The following is a 15303-nucleotide window of genomic DNA, read 5'->3' as shown; positions in this document are numbered from 1 at the left end:
ACAACCTGGACGGTGGTGGACACCCCCACATGCACCGCCACCTGCACCGCAACGTGCACCACAACCTACACCGCCACCTGCACTACCACCTGCACATCTGCTGCCTCAGTAACAGTCCCCAGCATCATCCCCAGTGGGCAGCCATCTGAGGTTGCAGGAGACGTCCTGCTGTGTCCCTCCAGAGGTGCTGACACATGCACCACCACCAGCACCTCCGCCACAGACACCGTTGCAACCACTAGCCCCGCGACGTGCTCAGACAGTGCCACCACAGCTGACATGGCTATCATCCCCAGTGGGCAGCCGTCCGGGGCTGCAGGAGATGTCCTGGACCCTGCACAGAGAACATGAGGCACGACACCCAGCACTGTTTGTACCTGCAGGTGGCAGGCGAAGTCGCTGTCTCTGCCTCCATGGAGTATCATGCTACCTGTTCCCGGGCAATCTCGTGGTACACACACCTAGGTGAGGGAATGGGACCTGCCACACTGCATGTGAAGCACTGTGGGCACAATGCCCCCTCCTGAACCAGTGGAGATTCACATCCACTACCTCTGTCCTTGGCAGGATGAAGCACTCTGGGCACAATGCCCCCTCCAGAACCAGTGGAGAATCACATCCACTACCTCTGTCCTTGGCAGGGTGAAGCACTCTGGGCACAATGCCCCCTCCAGAACCAGTGGAGATTCACATCCACTTGAGAGACTGTGGCTTTGCACTCCCCAGGATAAAGCAGTGGGCAAACCACCCACTGGAGAGACTTGAGAGACTGTGGCTTTGCACTCACCAGGACCAAACTGTGGGCATGGAGCCCCCTCGTGGAGCAGTGCCGTTGTCCGTTCATCCGGCTGAGGTGCCCCCCTACTCCTGAGGTGCCTGTTTATTTTCCATCTGATGATTCTGCAGTGTTCACTCCGTTTCTAGTCAAGTATCTTGTGTGGGCTTTGCCCATGCATTTTGGGACACAGATCCACGGACAATGATGTCATTCATATCCGGACTTGTGTAGTTGGTGTACATATTTGTATATACTGATATTTTAATTTGGCCTATCTGATTTTTCAATGATTACATTTGTTACAATCATTTACTTTTGTCCTTGCGTTCTTCCAGGAGGTGATGGGGTGTATATGTAATCTTGCTGCATGTATCTGTGTGTATGTTGTTTTGAGTGAGGGTGGGGGTGTTGCATGTTGCATGTTGCATGTGTGTGTGTCACTATCTTTTCACTCCCCCCTCCCCTGTGTGCTAGGTGCAGTACTCACTGTGGTCATCGGCGGCGTCTTTGCTGCTCCTGATACAAGAGGAGGTAAAGCAACATGGGCAGGACGTGTAACTTGGGCTTCATGGCATCCTGGGTCCTCCTTGGGTGTCGAGAGGTGAGTGGTTTCCATTCCACAGACTGTTTCCCCTGTGCTTTTGATGTCGTTGGTATCGCCCCGGAAAAGGTGGCGGATAGGCCTCTTGTAATACAGTGGGCGGAACCTTGTGTTCCGCCTGTCTGTTGGCGGTTACCGCTGCGGTGTTTGTTTCTACCGCCATGGCGGTCGGAGTGTTAAAGTGGCTGTCTATGTTGGCGGTTTCCGCCATGGCCGTGATCTCATTTTTTTTACCGCCGGCCTGTTGGCAGTATTACCACCGCTTTAACACTGACTGCCAGGGTTGCAATGAGGGCCATAGTGTGGTAACTGGCTTGTGGAATGTAGAACTGGAGGGTATAATGTAGAATGGTAATAGGAGTAGTATTCCAAGTGGCAGATGGGACTAGAGTCTCATTGTGAGAGGTGTTGCTCTTCGTACTGCAACCTATCAATAAATCCTATTTATACTTCGGATTTGTATGATCCTCACTGCAACATATAGTTTTTGTATAAAGTGGGATTAGCCTTTGAGGCAGTGTGAAAAAATATCCTGTGAAGGATTTAGGATACACCAATATCAAACCGAATGGCTATTTTGGGACGGAGCAAAACTATTATACAATGGGGATTGTTAGACCGGGCATTCTTTGGAGTGTTTTCCTCTGTCTTTTTGCCTTCTGACCTCCTGGTTTTGCTGGTTTATTGTCTCTGCGTACTTTACCACTGCTGATTAGTGCTAAAGTGCAAGTACTCCCTATGTAAATTGTAATAGTGATTGGTTTATCCATGATTGGCATATTTGATTTACTGATAAGTCCCTAGTAAAGCTCACTATGTGTGTCCAAGGTCTGTAAATCAAATGCTACTAGTGGGCCTGCAGCACTGATCGTGCCATCCACGTGAGCAGCCTGTAAACATGTCTCAGACCTGACACTGCAGTGTCTGTGTGTGCAGTTTTAAACTGCCAATTTGACCTGGCAAGTGTAGCCACTTGCCAGGCCCAAACCTTACTTTTTTGTACATGTAAGGTACCCCTGAGTTAGGCCCTAGGTAGTCGGGGCAGAGTGCAGTGTATTTAAAAGGTTGGACATGTACTGTTGTGTTTTACATGTCCTGATAGTGAAATACTGTCAAATTCGTTTTTCACTATTGTAAGGTCTAGCTCTCAGATAGGTTAACATGAGGGCTGCATTTAAATATCTTTTAAGTGCACTTTCCCATTGGGAGTAAATAGAAATCTGGAGTTTGGGGTCTCTGAATTCACAATGCAAAAATACACCTTTCGGTAGAGTTGGTTTTTAGATTGTGTGTTTAAAAATGCCTCTTTTAAAAAGTAAAAACAACAGATGATGGACAGAATGAATAACAAATCAAATATTCAACCCTAGTCACAAATCTGGGTTTCATCCATCAGTTTTTTTGCTTGCCATACCATTCCAGTTCAGACCCAGCCATATGCAAATCAGTCTTGACCCTGGTCCCCATGGGAACAGTCCTGCCCGAACTTCCAGGCCAGGTCTTCCCTGGACCAGAAACAAGCATTCTGGGACCAGTTTCAGGGTATCACCCTTCATCAGCCAGGCTAGCTTTAATCCAGTGGCATAGCAAGCACGGGACCTCTGGAACCGACACCTGGGATGCAAGTGGTGTTGCACTCCAGATCTCATCGCGAGGATCACGCCCAACATTTTCAAGGCACTGTTTGTGGATCTTCCTGACACTGTATCTGGCCCACGACACCACTGCCGGCCTGAACTGGTAGATTTGTTGTTCACAACACCCTGATAGCCCCAGACAGAGCTATCAACTTCAAGGAACTGCATTTTTAAGTAATTTTTGCAAAATTCATATCTTTATTACTGGATTTTTCTTGTTTTGGTCTTGTTTTACACAGATAAATATTGGCTATTTTTCTAAAACTGGTGTGGTGTCCTTTTGTAGTGTTTTCACTGTATTACTGTGTGATATGTACAAATGATTTGCACATTTTTTCTGTGGTAAGCCTGACCGCACACGCCAAGCTACTAAGGGGGTGAGCAGGGGTTATCTGAGCTGGATATCTCTCTTACCCTTACTAGAGTGAAGGTTCCTACTTGGCCAGGGTGTAAACTGACTGCCAACTAGAGACCTCATTTCTAACATTGGTTGTCAGCGGTAAGGATAGGACTTGCATTTGTTCTTGACCAACAGTGATTGGTGTTCACTACTACCATATCGCAGACCACTGCGCACTATATACAGGCTTTTTGTTTTTGATTTTTCCTTTGATCTATTTGTGGTCTTGAGTTTAAGTTGAACGTCCTACTACATCATGCCTCACTCAAGAGCATCATCAGTTACATCCCTGGATTTGTTTTTGGAGAAGGATAGGTTGTAAAGCTACATTGTGAAAGGATTGAAGTCAGTTTGCAAAAACTCAAAGGTCAAGTCAGAGGCCTCACTAAGAAGGAGGGGCTAAAAAAGGCGCCAAGAGCATGGGTAGCAGCCAGGGACACCAGTGGGCATTTTGAGGATCCAATTGGGGAGACCGTGAAGCCAAATCCAAGGGAAGATGTGCTGAGGGTGCAGGAGCTGCTGGGGGGAGGTACCCTCGAGGCCAGGCAGTAGTGATGTGGCCAGGCACCATGAACTCTATCCACTCTGGCGCCCCATCGGACCCTTGTCCTCACTTCATCTTCAATAAAGCCGACGACATCATCGCCCGTACCTCCAGACCATCATCAACTCTTCATTTTCTTCTGCTACCTTCCCCGAAAGCTGGAAACACGCCGAAGTCAACGCCCTACTAAAGAAACCTACGGCTGACCCAAGCTACCTGAAAAACATCCGCCCCATCTCGCTCCTCCCCTTCCCTGCCAAGGTAATAGAGAAGACCGTCAACAAACAGCTCACCAACTTCCTGGAAGACAACAACCTTCTCGACCCTTCACAAACCGGATTCCGAACCAACCACAGCACTGAAACCGCCCTCATCCCAGTCACAGACAACATCAGAACCCTGATGGACAATGGTGAAACAGTCCTCTTCCTCCTCGACCTCTCGGCTGCCTTCGACACCGTCTGTCACCGCACCCTAATAACCCGCCTCCGCTCCACCGGGATCCAAGGCCAGGCCCTGGACTGGATCGCCTCCTTCCTCTCCAACCGCTCTCAAAGAGTTTACCTCCCACCTTTTCGCTCAGACCCCACCGAGATCATCTGTGGCGTACCTCAAGGCTCCTCGCTCAGCCCGACACTCTTCAATGTCTACATGAGCCCCCTCGCCAACATCGTACGCAAGCACAACATCATCATCACATCCTACGCCGACGACACCCAACTTATACTCTCCCTCACCAAGGACCCCGCCAGCGCCAAGACCAACCTACAAGATGGCGTGAAGGACGTTGCAGATTGGATGAGACTCAGCCGCCTAAAGCTGAACTCTGACAAAACGGAAGTCCTCATCCTCGGCAACACCCCGACCGCATGGGACGACTGCTGGTGGCCCACGGCCCTTGGCACCGCACCGACCCCCTCAGACCACGCCCGCAACCTCAGCTTCATCTTGGACCCTCTTCTCACCATGACCAGACAAGTCAACGCCGTGTCCTCCGCCTGCTTCCTCACCCTCTGCATGCTCCGCAAGATCTTCCACTGGATCCCCGCCGACACCAGAAAAACCGCGACCCACGCCCTCGTCACGAGCCGCCTGGACTACGGCAATGCTGGGACCACCGCTAAACTCCAAAAACGCCTGCAACGTATTCAAAACGCCTCGGCCCGCCTCATCCTCGACGTACCCCGCAACAGCCACATCTCCGCACACCTGAGACACCTGCATTGGCTCCCAGTCAGCAAAAGGATCACCTTCCGTCTTCTCACCCACGCACACAAAGCCCTCCACATCAAGGGACCTGAATACCTCAACCATCCCCTCAGCTTCTACGCCCCCACCCGTCTCCTCCGTTCCTCTGGCCTCGCGCTCGCTGCCGTCCCTCGCATCCGCCGCTCCACGGCGGGTGGGAGGTCCTTCTCCTACCTGGCAGCCAAGACCTAAAACACCCTCCCCACCAGCCTCAGGACCACCCAGGACCACTCCGCATTCCGGAGACTCCTTAAGACCTGGCTTTTCGAGCAGCAGTAACCCCCCTTCCCCCTAGCGCCTTGAGAACAGCACGGGTGAGTAGCGCGCTTTATAAATGTTAATGATTTGATTTGATAGTGATGGTTCAAAGGGCCTGACTCCAGAAGAGCTGGAAGACAGGAGAGAAGCCAGGAGACATCAGATAAAGTTGGAGAGGTTACAAATGGAGGACCAAAGGGTGAAGCGAACCATGGAGGAAAAGAATATGCTTTTAGACCATGAGCGCAGAGTGGGAGTAGATCCAGCAGCGATGGTGGCAGCAATACCTCAGTGCACTCAGATAGGAGAGTACACATTCCCAAGAATGAAGGAAGGGTGTACAAGAAGGGAGATTATATCAGGGATATGAGGCATCCATCCACATGAATGGGGTCCCCGAAAAGAATTGGGGAGCAGGATTGTGGAACCACTTCACAGAGGAGGGGAGGTTCACCTTGTTAGCTTTGGGTAAGGGGTAAAACCTCACTTAATCTGACATAAAGGAGGCTTTTCTCACCACTAATGGTCTTATTCCTGAGAAGTACAGGGATCAGTTTAGAGAGAGTAAGAAAACTGATTCCCAGACCTGGTTAGAATGTGTGGATTATTTTTGCAGGGCACTGGATGGTTGGGTGAGTGGCAATAATGTCACAGATTTTCAGGGGATGTACAACTTAATTGCATGGGAGCACTTGTCTAATCTGTATTTTGCAGCACTGCACCAGCACTTGACTGACAATATGCTGACTGACCCCACAAAGTTTGCTGTGGAGGCAGACAGCTGAATGAGTACTAGGGTCCACAAGAAGGTGTATGGGGAGACTCCACCAAAGGTGGACAGGGGCCCCAGCAACAGAGTGGGGGGGACAAGGGTACACAAAAGTAGTTCTTCAAAAGGCCCCTATCTAGTACCCAGGGTAAAAATTCCAATCACCCAGGGAGGAGTTCTGTGCAGGGCAGGAGGTGTGCCCTACTCTTGTGGGTCTTAGGTAGTTGGCCGAGGACCAGGCAACTGGCGCTGAGCCTAAGAATTACCTGATCTATTGGGAGTATGGTCTCCTGTATAGCGAGCCTAAGGCTGCTGATCCTGGGGCAGCCTGTGTGCTGGTGGTACCCCAATGCTTTAGAGCGTTCCTGCTGGGTTTGCCTCACTATGTGCCTCTGGCAAGACATTTGGGGCAGGGCAAGACCTTTGACAGGCTTGTCACCCACTTCTACAGGCCCCAAATGAGACAAAATACTGATGCTTTCTGTAGGACCTGCCAGACTTGTCAAGCGAGTGGCAAAAGGGGAGGGAAATGTAAAGCTCCCCTCCAACACTTCCCTGTCATGAACACCCCAGTGGGCATTGACATAGTAGGGCCTCTGGACCCCAAAACAGCCCTGGGCAACACTTTCATCCTGGTCTTGGTGGATCATGCCACCTGGTATCCAGAAGCATTCCCCCTGAGGACAGTGATGGCACCCGTTGTGGCTCGGGCACTGATGGGGATCTTTACCTGAGTGGGTTTCCTCAAGGAGGTGGAATCTGACCAACGTACCAACTTTATGTCTATGTAGATAAAGGGCCCGTGGAAGGAATGTGGAGTCAACTACAAGTTGACAACTCCTTACCACCCTCAAAGTAACTGGTTAGTTGAGAGATTCAACCGAACCCTGAAAGGCATGATTGGGGATCTGTCAGAATCCTTGAGGCTTAAGTGGGAGTTCCTCTTGCCATGCCTTCTCCTTGCCGATTGGGAAGCACCACAGAAGGGGGTTGGCTGTTGCCCCTTTGACCCGTTGTATGGGCACCTAGTCAGAGGACCTCTAAATCTGGTTGAAGAGGGCTGGGAGCAAGCTCCTAGGAAGTTATACCAGGATGTATTTAGTTACATGCTGGCCTTCCAAAATCAGACTGCCCACTTTAGGAAGCTCGCTCAAGAGAACCTAGAGGCAAGCCAGGAGGACATGAAAAACTGGTATGACCAGAATACCACTCTGATTGAGTTTCAGCCTGGCCAGAAAGTGTGGGTCATGACCCTAGAAGAGTCTTGTGCTCTACAGGACAAGAGGACAGGGCCATTTGAGGTAAAGGAGCACAAAAGTATTCGCACCTTCTTGAACTTGCAGACTCCAAGGAACCCCTTCAGGGTTCTACATGTGTACTGCCTCAAACCACACTTTGAGAGGCCTGAGTTAACCATGCTGCTGGCTACAGATGATGGGGTGTAAGAGAAAAGTGAACCTCTCCCTGACCTTGTGTCTGCCAGGGAGCAGGATAGGCCAGTAGAAGGTGTGGTCCTCTCCCCTTCTCTGACTCTAGAATAGCAGATTAACTGTTGTTAGTTACTGGGACAATTTTCAACTCAGTTCTCACTCACTTTAGGTGTCACCCATCTATGTACACATGATGTGGACACTTGGGAAAGCCTGCCTGTGAAAGACAAAGTTCAGAGATTTAAGAAAAATGATTCACAACTGTGCTAATTTTTTAAAAGCCCGTAATGTAACATTAGCATCATACAAATTGTTGCCAATGTGGATCCAAGCTGCCCATTCCCTGTGTGCTACATCAAGAAAGTCACACAATGCATGCATTGATCCACTTTGTACATCCTTCCACCACTATATGTGAGTGGTAGATATGATGTATGCAAGGAAATATTCCTTACACAGGGAGGAAAGAACTAATGGGGCTGACAATCCATAAAGGTTGCACTCTGCTATCTAATAACCTCATGTGTGAGGCCTGTCAAAGGCAGATGACAAAGTGACACAAGTATTGGAAGCGATGGACCTCCCTGTGCTTTGCTGCACTAGTGCCATCGTTTATGGTTCCAGTGCAGTAAAGAACTAATATAGTGACTAAACTCATAAGACTACTGTGAGAGCATTTGCCATGGTGACGAGTAATGTCAATAACATTCTTCCTTGTTGCCATTGACTGGGGCAAGGGGCCTGCAAGGAAAATGATGGTGTGGGATCAATACATTGAAAGTTTGCCCAATTTGTGATGCACATTGCAACACACAATAAACCACTACAATCTGTAGAATTACAAACTTGTAACATACCCACTTGTCACTCCCACACCACTCTGAGTTCTTGGACTACATTTAACCAAATCCAGATGTCCTTACCTTTTCAAAGGCATCAGAAGCTGGGTGGGTCAAACATGTTGCATGGGAAGATTACAAATATACACGTGAAATGCCTATTACATGCAGTGTCAGATGTGAGAGGGGCACATATAAAAAATACGCCAGGATAAGGTACGAATGTTCCCTCACCTTAGCATGTTAAGTAAGACTTTTCAATATCCACCATTTGAGTAGAAGTCCAAAAATTAATATGCTTGGGCAGACCACTATGATGTCTGTGTTTGTATTTACTGGCACATGATTACCCATTTATGAAGAAACACGCAGTGCAACAGCTCAGCTTGCTCCGTGGTGCAGCATCAATTCAAATGTGCAGGGATGTGTACTTGCCACAGATAGTCAATGCATCCCTCTCCTAACGTTGGTAAAGCCTAAATATATGATGGACCTCACCAGCATTGCCACACACACTCCATTGTGTAGCTTTGTCCCTCTTGCTGGTCCTAATGCACATATGCAGGAAGGAACACATCCTGCTAAATCTACTAACAGGAATGTTGTCTGCCACATACAATGTTTGACCATGATTGCAACACAATGAAAGTAGTCCACAACAGTATTACTACAATGTCTGTCCTTAGTACCACAACTACAATGCCACCTCTGATGTCGTGTCCCAACTTGATGCATCTACACATCAACAAGCCTCAAAATGTACCAGGTCCGCCTCCTACCACAAGTGTGTTGACAGAGTGATGGAGGTGGGTAGGGTTCCCACATGCATCCTCCTAGCCACTTATGCCCAGATTTATCACTAAGTGGCGCAGCACGGTGCTGCACCAAAAATAGCAGTCCCGCGCTGTGCCACTTTTGAAATGCAGGGATGCACTGTACTTACAGGAATATGGCTCCCCTCTGTGTTTCCCCCTGTGCTGGCAGTGAATTAAGCTTCATGCAACAACTCAGGCATCCTTGCCCCATAGTGCAAGGGTGTCTGCGATTAGGAGATGGATTGTTAATGTGCAGGAAGGGACACCTGACTGTACATTAACAATCATCCATGACATTTTACTAAATCTATGTGTGCTGCCGAATGCAGCACACATAAAAAAACTATGATGACTAAAAGCATTCCTCCTCATTTTGCCATGTCAACGCCACTCCTGGGGTGGCATTAGAAATAGCCGCTGTAACAGATTACGATTTCCTGTAAATCTGGGGAATCATCAAAAGCAATGGAGTTTGTGGTAGAATGGCAACCGCAACACCCATTGCACACCCCTCTGATGCAGAAAACTGTATTGGAGGGTCCCATATGTACAAGGAGTCATAACGCCACAAATAGTGGAATTACAACTCCTTGTAAATATGGATCATTGAAAAGAGCCACCGGAGCGTTGCAAAATGTGACTCTCCAGTGGTGATAGGACCTTATAAATCTGGCCCCTAGAGTCTTGTGTTCTGCATCCTGCACAACACAACATAACAATGACCCATCTTGTGTGTATGTGTGCAAACTGGAAGGTCAAGGTTTCACCAAAACAACACTCAGTCCAGCAATGCAGCCATCCTTGCAGCTTTGCAACAAGGAAACCTGAGATGCACGGATGTGTGTCGTCTTGAAGGAACAGAGAAAATCCGGTTTGCTCACAAACACACAATGGGTGGTGCAGGATGCTGGACACATCACTAAAAGTGTCTAGGAGTATGCATGTGGGCAGCTCACTCCCTACCGTCACTCCAACAATACATGTAGGGTGGCAGTTACTAACTCAAATATCTCTAAGAACAAATTCCAAGTATTGCTGTACACCTCCACTTGTGGTGTGAGCACACATCCGGGGCAACACCCATGCCTTGCAAAGTTAACACAGTCAAGTCAATGAAAGTGGTACATATGTTGAAGACCATGTTCAAACAATCAAGGTGGGTGTAACACACTGGGAACTGTGGACTGGCAGATTGTGCAAATGCAGACTACACACAAATGATGTTCAGGTGGCACAGTGCGCCATTAGGGGTCCACAAATGCGTGCCTTGATGTGGGCGTCTGTACTATGTTACTGAGCCACCTGTAGCAAGTAAATGATGAGCCATGTCAACAGCCACTACAGTCACAGTCAAATATTGACCTTTCACTATCTCATTGCAGAGGATGATGCCTTACCTCCTGCGGACCTGCCTGTCCTCGATTTTACAGATGATATGGATGACCAGCTGCCGACCCTCAATGCTGACACTCGCCAGGATGTTCTGGGTTCCTTGCAGACACCACCTCCTGTTGCAGGGAGGACACTCAATTTTGCGATGTCTCCACATGAACCACCCAACTACCAACACACAGCACCAACCAGTCCTGCACAGCGCTGGACTCTGAGGACCCAGACATTAGCTTTCAGAGGACAGCGGTAGGAGTCTGGCGGGAGCTGGCACAGGAGGTACGGGTGGGGATGGAGACCATGGCGGGCAGCATAGGGGGAGTGCAGAGGCACCTCACTCCGAATAAGGACAACTCTGCTGCCATCAGAGGCACCCACTCCCTGCTACGTGGACTCCAGCAGTCCCTGTCCGACATAGCTGCTGTCATGAGGCAGAGGCTTGACCAAATACCCTCTCAAAGTGCCAGCAGCATGATTGATGACAGGCTGGGGCTATACAAAATGTTATGGAGTCAATACAGTGGCATGTGACCTCCCTCAGTGAAAACATGGCTGCCTACCACTATGATGAAGCAGCAGTTTTGCGAAATCAGCAGTTCTTATTTGCTGCAGTGATGCCTTATGCATTCCCATAAATGGCATCTGCCGGGACCTTTGATTCCGCATATCTATACCATGATCTGTATGTGCCCCCCTCAAATTAAACAACAGCACCACCCATAGCACAGGAGGCACCACACATATGACAAGGCCCTCACCCTTGGACTCAGACTGGACATTCATTGGCTTGGGATTTCTCATGGGGTCAGTGAACAATATATTGTACATAATTGGCTATACAACTTGCACATGTCCTGCTATTTTTCCGTGTTCCATCAACACAAATAAATGTATGCATTGTGTGAAGCTATGTCAATGAGTACAGAACTAATGGACATGTGTGCCTTACTGTCAGACACAAAGGCACACACTAGGACTCAAACATGATAGAGGTGACCCATAGTATTGTGGACTAGAACCAACTTTCTGAGGTGTCAAATCATGTATTGAACAGAAATCCATGCAAGTTGACATATGGCATCTGTGGTTCAGAACCCAAGGGTCTATAAATTTCCATGATGATTGTACCTATACAACAAATATGCGATAAACAGAAGAGGTACATGTGCTAGGTGACCAATCCCACTTCCTGGGCTATTTAGGGTCTCCCTCTTGGGTAGGTGCTAGGATTTGATGTGCAAGATTTCAGCAGGACTCCTCTTCATCATTTACTTATTCTTCTGACCTCTGGGACTGCAACTGGACCCTCCAGGAACCGACTATCTGCAACTACAGTGATGACTCCGCTCTGCAACACTGTTTTCTTGGCTCCTTCCAGCAACTGCAACATTTCCCCAGCTATTCATCCTCTGAGGATGTAGAGTCTTCAGCCTGCAGAAGAAGTATGAAGGAATTTCCCTTGCAGTGAAGGAGTCACTTCCCTGCATCCGCAGGCACCAACTGCAGTGAGGACTTGTTGCGTGGATCTTCTCTCCTCTAGAGCTGTGTGGATCCTGCATCACAGGTTATGGTCTGGAGTGGTCCCCTTTGTCCTCTCTACCAGCTGTCCAACTTGGGAGACGGTAAGCCTTTGCCTCTCGTTGCAGGACAGTGCCCCTGTGCACCGAGACTCTCGCAGCTATGAAGGCTTGTGTGCTCCTCCTCCAAGGAAATTTCAGGCTTCATGTAGCCCCAGCCCCCAGCACTACTTCCTGCAAAGCACAGTCTCCTGCCTGATGCTTCAGTGACGTAGGACTTCTCTTCATGCGTGCTGTGTGGGCATAATCCTTTTCCAAAGTCCTCCAGTAGGTTTTAGGGAAAACCAGGTATTTACCTCTGGTCTCCTGGTCGCAGGGGGTCACTCTGGTACTCACCTCTTGGGGTTCCTAGTTCCTCCAGCTCCTCTCTACTGATTCCACTTCCTTGGGTGGGAGACTGCCTTTCACATTCCACTTTTTTGGTATAGGGTTTGGCCCTCCCCTAGGGCCCTAACTATTTGCTATTGCTTTTACCAATGCTTATTGCTTTCTATTCTATTTAGTGATTGTTAATGTGTATATAATAGTGTGTTTACTTACCTTCATTTGGGGAACTGCCTATTCAGTATTCTAGTATTTGTGTTACCCTAATAAAGTACCATTATTTTTTAAACATTGTGTGGTTCTTTCATGTGTGTAAGTATTGTGTGACTATATATTGGTATTGCATAAGCTTTGCATGTCTCCTAGATAAGTCTTGGCTGCTCATCCACAGCTACCGCTAGAGAGCCCTGGCTTCCTAGACACTGCCTACACCTCACTAATAGGGGATACCTGGACTTGGTATATGGTGATCACACCATAGGTGCTCACCACACATCAGGCCAGCTTCCTACATTGGTGGTGCAGTGGTGGGATAAAACACTTGCAATTGCCTTACCACTTCGTCACTAGTCACTTGCCATAGGAAAGGCCATTACTAGTTGTTAGGTAGAAACTACACTTAGTTATCAGGATTTCTAGTCTCCCAAGTTTGGGTAAGTTAGGGGTCTAGCATTGCATTTGCTCCAAACCTTTATAGGAAGTATGGTTGTTAGAGTAGTTAGGTGCACCCACACCACTGTAACAAAAATGTCTTCAGTGGAGTACACCACTCAGGCCCCAGACTCTCACTATGTGAGTCTTACTTTCCAAGAGTTGAGGGAGATGTGTGCCTCCAGAAAACTAAGGACAGGGTGAAATCCCAATAGAAGTCTGCTTCTGGGGTTACTCCTTGTAATGGGTTCTTGTTGAGACAGGTTTATAAAGAACCATGGAAACACCTAGGACAGTGGTAATACTCTTTTATTGTGGTATGGGTTGAGTGAATTTGGATACGTGGTTCGGAGTCCTTCGTGACCAGTGTCTCTGTTATTGCCTTCTTCTCGGTTAGTCAGAAAGATTATAAGTTCTTTGTCCTTTCCCTAGGGATTCCAGGTGTTCGTTGTGATCCCACTCTCAAAAAGGAAGGTGACGTTCCCCAAAAGAAAATGAAAAAGAAAACCAGGTAAGTGTTGACGTTTGGGTTTTGATATCTATATATCTATATAGGTTAGTAGGGAGGTGAGGATAGGGTGTGGGTAGGTGTGGGCAGCTGTTTGTTGATTGCGTGGTTCACCCGTCCCGTGACTACTTTTCTCTCTCTCTCTCTTTTCTCCTTTATGTGGTAGGCGGGTGGTTTACTTCACCCCTCCTGACGTGCTGTTAGGGTATTTAAAACCCTCCCCTTTTTAGTTTCCCTCCTCCTGGTCCCTTCCCGGTTCCTTGCTCCCTTTCCCTCTCCATTTATCTACCCGCATCCATTCGGGTAGGACTTTCACAACAAGGTACACCCGTACCTGTGAGAGCCACGCCCCTCCTGGAATGTGGCGGCATTGCGCGTTCTCCGTGGGTTTCCCGCTGTCCTCGTCATCGGTTTCTCCGTCCTCTTCCGTGTCTCCCTCATCATTCCGTAGTCCAGCACCCGAACTGCTTCTTCGCTCTCCAGGCTCCGCTCCTCGTTCCGTCACTCCTGTGCGTGCCCTCCTTCGTCTCTCTTCCTCTCCTTTTCCCTCCTGTTCCCGGATATCCGCATCGGATTTCACTTCCGGGTCAGCGCTTCTCGCGGCCGTGCCCCTGGAGTATGTGTCGTCTGGTTCGGGGTTTTGTTGCGTAACCTTGGCAACAGGTGCCCGGTTACATGTCCCTTCCCACGAGTGGGGCTGTTCAAGACCCTGAGCCAACGGATAACGGGATAGGTAATCGGCCTGGCCCATTAATGTTCCCAGAAGGTGGCACACCTGAAAGGAGAAATGTTGGAATTCCATAAACCATCTAAGTATGCGGTCGTTGGTATCTTTATGGCGTGATAGCCATGTCAGACGAGCGTGATCGGTATATAGCAGAAATTGTCATCCCAGCAGATAATATTGAAGGCTTTCAATGGCCCAGTTAATGGCCGGACATTCCCGTTCTATAATCGGGTAGTGCTGTTCCCTGGGTAGGAGTTTACGACTGATAAATACAATGGGGTGACTGGTGTCGTCCTTTTTTAAATAAAACCGCCCCTAAGCCTACATCTGAGGCATCTGTTTGTAGATGGAAGGGTTGACGGAAATCAGGACAGCGCAAAATGGGTGTGGATGTGAGACAGTTTTGTAGGGTTCTATAGCTATGGTGTTGGGCTGGGCTCAATCTTGCTAATTTTGTAGTCTGTCCTTTCTTTAAGAGGTCGGTTAGGGGAGATGCCAGGGTGGAGTAATGGGGATGAATCTTCGATAATACCCTACCAGCCCCAGAAAGGGGCGTATTTCTTTCTTGGTAGTAGGGAATTTTATATGCGTAATGGCTTCCACTTTGTTCAATTGAGGTTTTATTGTTCCTCCTCCTATGTGATAACCTAGGTATGCGATATCTGTGTAAGCTAAGCGACTTTTCTGGGGATTAGCAATGAGTCCTGCTCGCTGTAGAACCGAGAATATGTTGTGGAGATGGTTCAATTGTTCTTCCCAGGTCTCGCTATATATTACAATATCATCCAGATATGCGGCTGCATATCTG

This window comes from Pleurodeles waltl, chromosome 2_2 (assembly GCF_031143425.1).
Source record: "Pleurodeles waltl isolate 20211129_DDA chromosome 2_2, aPleWal1.hap1.20221129, whole genome shotgun sequence".
Lineage (NCBI taxonomy): Eukaryota > Metazoa > Chordata > Amphibia > Caudata > Salamandridae > Pleurodeles > Pleurodeles waltl.
The sequence above is the reverse complement of the archived record's forward strand: the minus strand, read 5'-3'. Positions refer to the sequence as shown.